Source organism: Lates calcarifer, linkage group LG10, assembly GCF_001640805.2.
Source record: "Lates calcarifer isolate ASB-BC8 linkage group LG10, TLL_Latcal_v3, whole genome shotgun sequence".
Lineage (NCBI taxonomy): Eukaryota > Metazoa > Chordata > Actinopteri > Centropomidae > Lates > Lates calcarifer.
In genome coordinates, this window is record NC_066842.1 from 13,153,991 (window position 1) to 13,161,837 (window position 7,847).

Genomic DNA, 7,847 nt, shown 5'->3' on the forward strand with positions numbered 1-7,847 from the left:
CTTTCAGATTGGAGCATCTCTTGTTTCCAGCAAAGGTCTTTGAGGGGTAAAATAATGAGGGATGAAGATGCAACGGATGCATCTAGCGTTACAGAGAAGTGCTCCCCTGAGTGAGCAGGGCGAGAGGAGAGGGACCGGGATACGTACAAGTACAGGCAGAGGGCAAACTGCCTCTGAACTCGGACTGATGACTGCAGGAAAAACCTGATGAGGCATCCAGACACTGCCTCACATTCATCAGAGACTTAAAAAGCCATCAGAGTCCTTGAGTCAGAATCGACTGAATACCAATAACTGACGTTTAATTTGCCTCACACACTTAATTACCTACCTGATTTATCTGAATAAATGAAAAAGTATTAGTCATTGTTTGCCCTTCAGATTTATTACTATCAGTGTGGAAAGTCACCGAGATGTCACAGAACATACAACACTGCCTTAGTGGAGTATATACAGTATACACAGTGTATTTTGACTTCCTACAATATAATCAGGTGTGCTAATATCACTACACCTCAGGGAAATCAGAGGCTTTTTGTTCTTGGTGTCTCTGTAAGAGGATTTGGAATAAACTCCTCTGAAAGGGAACGTGGAGGTTATCAGATGACTGCAGTGATTCTCTTGCGAGAATTTCCAGCCAACTGACTCCTAATGAGTTTTCTGCCGAAACAATTAGATATCAGCCATGCAAGACGTAAGAACACCGGGCATCATGCCACACTGAGTCAGCGCAACAATTCGTCATTCGTCATTACATTTCTGATAAGCGCCATGCTTTTGTTTCACACTGACAAATAATGGGGCAGCTTATCGGACATTATATTCAATTTTTGTATCCATGATACAAAGCACATTAAGGTGTTCAAACAACGGCCTCTACAACCAGAGGTTTTGGCTGAAATATGTCACAAATCTTGAAGAGGTAAAAGCTGGAACTATGTGTGGTTTTTCAAATGCCAACACAAATGCCCACTTGTTGTCCTCTTGTTTTCTTTGTTCCTCCTCTGCTTTGTTTATCTGCGGCACTGCTCTGATGCTCTTTTTAAAATCTGATATCAGTCAGAAATATAGCTGATGTCTTCTGGCTTCCTCACTGTTTTTATCAGCCGCACTAAAAGGCTAAAAGGCTCATAGGAATATTTGTGCTGCTTCAGAAGCTTGTTTCTAAAAGAGACGGCGTGTTCATCAGAGGCGCAGCATTCATGAGGCTTGCTCACAACCTGGCAGCATTTTTGCAATTATACCACTGCGGTGCTGCAGCTGGCGGTTGGATATGCCTCATGAAATCATTTATAAGACGGAAATTCAGCTGCAAATTTTCAGTTTGAGATGAATCATTGATAGTGTCTAGCTGCAGCATGTATAAAGGTCAGGTCTTTTTCTTTATTGCAGTAGTACAAAGGCAGCTGTCTCAGTGAAGACTTTGTCACTCTGAACCAAATCAATATTCTTTGACATTTGTAGTAAGGTGCAGGGCAGCAGGGGTAAGACTGGAGCAGAGCGTGTACAAAGGATGAGCTTTAGAGAAGGCTGACAGGCCCCGGTGTGACCATTAGCTTTGTGAGAGACCCTGCAGTGCTTGAAGAGTGGGAGGTTGGCGAGGCGCTGCAGGCTTTTTATTTAGGAGACACGACAGGAGACCCAGATGAATAACTCAGCCAGGGAACAGAGGATAATGGTGGGTTTCAACCTTCAATGCAGAATTCAACAGGCATAAACAAAACAAGACTTAGTGATGCATTTGAATTGAGGGCAAATAACCATATTTTCCACACCACATTCCCCTGGCTCAGATCTACCCAAGAAGATCCAATGTAGACTGTCAAATATACATGTTGTTTGTGCTGTAATATATGCACTCTGGGTAATAAATTCATGCTTCGTCTTGACTCGAAATTCATCAGTCACGGAAACAATGCTTCTGAGTGACATATTCAATGGAGCCTATACAGTAAATGTCACACTGATAGTAAAACAAAGCACAGTAGATGAATACAGCTAAGAAAAAGCCACCATGCTGTCTTCTGCATATTTTATAATGTTTATTGTTTTAACTTTTCTGTGAATTGATGGATTTCTGTTGCTTTGTTTCTGGTACAATGGGGATGGAGCTTTTGTATTTATCAGTTTCTCCCAGAAGATTTGCAGAGTATTGATGGGTTCACATTTAAAATTAATTAAAAACAATGAATCAGTGCTGAGTGTGGTGACAATAGACAGAACTGCTGTTTGCTGCAATAAAAGCTGCATAATTAGATGGCACAGGATAACAAGATGAACTGGGGAGGTGAAAACTATACAATTCAAACTCACATTTGCGTTTGGGGAAAAAGGTCAGTTTCATCACATTCACTAACATGATGCAATGGCACTGGAAAAATCTTTGTTCTCAGTGAGACTCACTGAGCCTCAGAAACGGACATTTTCTCTCCGTACCTGCTGTGTCTAATTCGAGAGATAGAAGAGCAAAAGTGACTCATGGATCAGAATATTGATTTTAGCTGAATGGGGGTTTCATCATTGTTATCATGCACAAAGCATCTCTGTGAACGCAGAGCCAGTCTACTGTGAAGACTCTGCCGTTGCGTCCTCGGGGACTTCACTCTAACAGGTACTATGAAATAATGAGGGATTTGAGCCAGAGGATCGATAATTGAACTGTTTTTCCCTCCTTTTGTGCTGTCATTGTCTAACTGCAAAACACTGCTGTATTAACATGTTGCAGTGATGCTGCTGTCAGTTTGTTCCTCCCACTGTAAATCTGAACCATGGGGCAACCACAGGACAGCAACACATGGGAACTCTATGTCGCCATTCCATGCAATCCACACCCACCTCACCTTTAAACTTGGTATAACATGCTGTTTCACATTCTGCCACTTATATGTGCTATTTACTCACCAGCATGGCACAAATGAAAAGATTAAATCTAAACAGATATTTTGTATCACTTTGCACAAGTTATTTGTTTTCAAATGGATCCAGTGTGTGCAAGACTGTTGAGGCTACAATATTTCACTCTTGCCAGTGAAACCCAGGAGATAATCAATATGACATGCCAAACAATAGAACACAATGATTTGAGTTTAATACCCTTGGCTCGAGAATCACTAATGTTCCTGTTGCAGAAAATCGATCTCCTCCACACCAGAGCGGCTCTAACTGAAATGCACAGAGCGACGAGGAGTGAAAGTACATCAAACACATAAGGTGCTAACAGTGCTGTACATACAGTATGACGTCTGCATGCAACCATCACACAGACACACAATCTTTCTGGTAGCCATGAAAATAGTAGATTGAACAAAGAATCACATGAATAGTTGATATTTTTAGAATTTCAGACAGTTTACTGTAGCAACTGTAGCAAAGATCAACATTTTTGGGGTTTTCAAAAATAATGGTTGTAATGTTTGTAGCAATTTGATCAAACACTTGTTTGTCTTACACAACTGAAAAAGTGACTAAACCCAAAAAAGGGGGAAAAAAGGAGAATGAAATATCTCAACACCCTTTGGACAAATTGCCATGACATTTTGTACAGATGTTCATGGGTCCCAGAGGATGAATCCTTCTGACGCTGGTGATCCTCTAACTTTGGTGATCCTCTGACTATTAATCTAGTGTCATCAGCAGGTCAAAGTTTTCACTTAACCTGTGAAATGTCTCAACATCTACTAAACGGATTAACACATTTTAGACATTTTACACAGACACTCGTGGCTGCCAGACATTGAACCCTAATTACGTTGATGGTCTTCTGATTGTTCCTCTAGTGTCACCACCAGGTTGATGTTTTTTGGAGGACGAATTGTAATCATTTTGGTGATCTTCTGACTGCTAGTGTGGCTGTAGCCATCTTAGTCTCGTTCTGTGAAATCTGATTTGCCCACTTGTTTGTTTTGATGTTTTAACCTGAATTTGAGAGACCTTCAAAATAGCTTAAGCTAGATGCCCTTCACACATTACTGTCTAATCTGTTGTGTTACTTCTTCCTGTGTAAACGAGCTGACAAATTTAAAATGCTGAAGCTGATAATTGCCATCTGCTCTGTTTGTCTGCTGCAACCACAGAGCATCAGTGGTTGCACTGCATTCTCCATCAGCTGACCGACTTATTAACATTAATAATGCTATAGAGACAGCTACTGTCTGACAGTCAGAGGAAATGTTGAGGCTGCTCTGTGTCTTCTCTGAATTTGGTTTCCATTTCATATTCTCTCAGATGAATACATACAGTATTATACAGTACCACAGTGCCAGTTCAGAGTCTAGATAAAGTTGTGAAATAAAGTGGAGAGGTTTGCTCAGAGAGTTAAAGTGTAGAGGCCAATGTGTAATTAATTAACCATGTCCCAGAGGCAGAAAATGACAGCCACATTTTAGGGCTTCTATTACAGGGTGTTGAGTTGCAGGCCTCAGGGGGGGGCTGCCACATCTCAGGAATCTCTCCCCCTCAAATCAGATACATGATAAATATTCAATGACACATGGGCTTATGGGTAACAGCGGGCTCTGTTTCCCTGAACTTGATGGAAGGGGGGGCTTGACGGAGCAACGTAATACAGATCCTCGAACCAAAGCACAAGTCTGCATCAACACCCCCTCGGGATTCACCCTCTGATCTCCAAAACCATAGACGCCAGTGTCAGTAAATGATCCTCGCAGCGCACTCCTCTCCTTACAGGTAAAAGCATGCTGCAGGACCAACCCAAATTCACACAAGAGAGGGAGGTGTGATGTTATGAAAGCAAATTGTTGAATATATTCAAAATGTACAACCCTGTAATGTTTTGGTGTCATCCTCATAACGTTGTTGCTTTGTTTGTCCGTCTCCTGTCCCTCCTAGTAAAGGGTTAATATTCGCTCTGTTTGCTTTTGCAGTTACTGAAGTCACTCTCTGACAGCATGATCAATAGAGCAGATTACTTCACACTGTCAGCTATCACCTTTCTCTCAGTGCTGGGTAAATGAGCTCAATGCAGCAGCAATGGAGAGTGCAAGCTGTTTGTGAGAGTGTCTGCCTAAAATGTTATAGATGATGTTTTGGTCAAATAAGTCACATTGTAAACAAAATATTCCATTAAATGAAATCTCATTAGAGCGTTTTTCAGGACACATAATAAGAGGTGTAATGCCGTGAGGCTGATTAACTGTAAATCATTGCTTCACATCAGCGTATTGAACAAAGAGATATGTTAATAAGGCAGAGGATGGGCAAACTGTGCTCTCAGCCTGTGACCTTAATTAAGTCATCAGACAAAGCTACTTGACCGGCGGTCAGGACGCTCAGTCACACAGTCACTGCGGCTCAAACAGGACACAAAATCAGCTTTTACTGGAGAGGATAACAGGGCTCTGTGATTCTACAATACAATAGCTAAATGTGCTGTTAAATTTAAACATAACAACTAGATAAAAGTATAAAAATATTATTAACCCTATTGTCAAGAACTTCAATATTAATTGGATGATTCTGAAAATGTTCTTAAATGTCCAATGACAATGATTTTAAAATTCTAGTTTTCTACAAGATTTGCATATGATGACTACAGAACAGTTAAAGCAGCTATGATCACTATGTAAGATATAATACCTACTTGTTTGTCAAAGTGGTCACTTGCTGGAGATGAACCTTGTTGTAAGTGAGAGTTCAATCCAGCTCTGCAGTTCCTCTCTGCTCTGTGGTACATCGTCTTTCAGCTCATTGTTTTGGCAGTTTTTTTTTTAAGCAGACCCACTGTACATTATCTGCTTGACACCAAATGACACACAAACACAGTTAGCAACTAGCCAATGAACATAGTGGAGCAATAAGCAACAAAATCTCTTGCAGATGTTTTTCTCAGGAGTAGGTGGAGACCATGACAGAACTAAAAGGAGAGTGGATGTTAGACTTCATCAGGTGAACACAAAGAGACATTTTATTTTACTTGATATTGTAGTAAGCTAAAGGTTAGGGAAAGATCGTGACTATATATATAAAAAGGCAAACATTAAATCCAGATCTCCTGCATGAGGTAACCCAAACACAAAATCTTTACGTAGGCACTGCATATTGGCATTCATAGATGTGAGTGCAGATGAGGTGCAGAGTTGTCTAATGTGGATGTGATTCCCATGGATACTGAGCTTAATATTGTTATACAATACTGACCTGATGAGATAATTATTAGTGTCGGAGCTCTATGTGCCATTAAAAGGATGCTAATGTCAGTGCTGCTGCACAGCCTCATCCACAGGTAGTATTTTTTCACTCTGTTGTTTGACTTGCTGACAGCAAAATTAGCATTCACCGACAGCTGAGGTGCATTGCACACAAACTCAATTTAGTTTTCAATCTTTCAGAGACTGATTGCTGAAACATGGCCAAAGAGATATGATGAAAGGAAACAGCATTTGTAATGAAATGACTCTGCATAGTCTTGAAAGTTAATTAGTGCCGTATGATTCGATTGGCTGTCTGGCACTGCTGTGCACTTTTTGAGGCTTGGGTAGTCATGAGTAGACAGCAATAGCTTGTGAGCCAAAGGTTCAGACATTAGAACTTAATGGACACACTGCTGCTCACACATTTCGAGTCCTAGTACTCTTACAACATGCCTTAATCCTATTAAAATAGATCACTTACATACTGTATAACACCAAGTCAATAGAGATACATGTAATCTCATTGCCTCTGAAAAAGAAAGATTGCCCTGAAGATACTTAAAGTGGTATTAATTTCAGTCTATTGATGGGGCCCAGAGAAGGCAATGAGGCTGATAGTGTGTCTCTGGTGAGACATTTGACAGAGGGAAACGGGTTACATGAATACTTCATGGGCTTTGGGTGCATATTCCCACACATCCACAACCTGTTTGTCCTGCTGGAAATGGCGCGCTCTATGACACAGGGGCGCAGCAATTTCAAGAAATGTGATATTCAAAACGTTAAAAAGAAACTAGTTTGACTTACATTGCGGTTCAGCATGTTATTGTTTTTTTAACAGAAATGAATTTCACCTGTGACATGTTGACACAAACATTAAAACCTGGAATCTTGCTTGCTTCCACCTGCAGTGACATTGATGAAATCTCCGGCCATCTCCATGGCAACTGTAGACTGTCTGTGGCAACCTGGTTGCAGATGATCATTGTGAGGTATGAATGAATATCAATAACTGAACCGATAGATATTACCCAACTATGAGATAGGATTTGAATTCATTACACACTGATAAGTCACTCTCATAATCAAACTGTAGCCAATCAAAGAGCAGAGTATTAAACACCGAGTCAAAGCTTGAACCGTCACTCATCTGCCCTCACATCATTATGGTGAGAAAATAAACTAACTCACTTCCAGTGGAGCTTGTCAGCTTAGCTGTGACCTAATTAATACCAGAGAGCAGTGCCTTGGAGAGTGATGTTGCAGAGCTTAACCATGTTAATTAGTTCAGCCTCTTCATCTGAACTGGTAGTAGCTTTACAGTTTGATTTAATTTATGAAATGATTACAGCTTAAAGGAGTCAATATCTGCATCAGCAGTTGTGGCTGCAGAAACAAACTGCTTTAACTCGACAGTGTAATAATACAGTATAGAGAAAACAATGTGAAACTGCAGCTGAAACTGAAACTACCAGTACACTAACAGGTAATCACATGAGGTGTCAGTCATTCTGCCTGGTAGTGAGTCAGAGTCCTGTCATGAAGTCGAGCTGCAGCTGACAGCAGGTTGAACGTGTTGATTTTACTCTTTACTAAAACATATGGCTGAGGAATAAATGCCTATACCTCTATGACATTTTCAATTAAACAGTACAGTAGGTGGCACGATATAGGGCATTATTGTCATTATGTAACATT

The 7,847-nt window shown here is 40.6% G+C and overlaps 1 long non-coding RNA gene across 1 annotated transcript in view; it reads left to right on the forward strand.

Moving 5' to 3' along the window:
• LOC108875255 (uncharacterized) overlaps positions 1 to 7,346 on the forward strand; it is a 43,448-nt gene extending 36,102 nt beyond the window's left edge. Inside the window, exon 3 of the long non-coding RNA XR_001959845.2 lies at positions 7,061 to 7,346. This is a non-coding gene — a long non-coding RNA (uncharacterized LOC108875255). The remainder of the gene's footprint in view (positions 1 to 7,060) is intronic.
• The last annotated feature ends 501 nt before the right edge of the window (positions 7,347 to 7,847 follow it).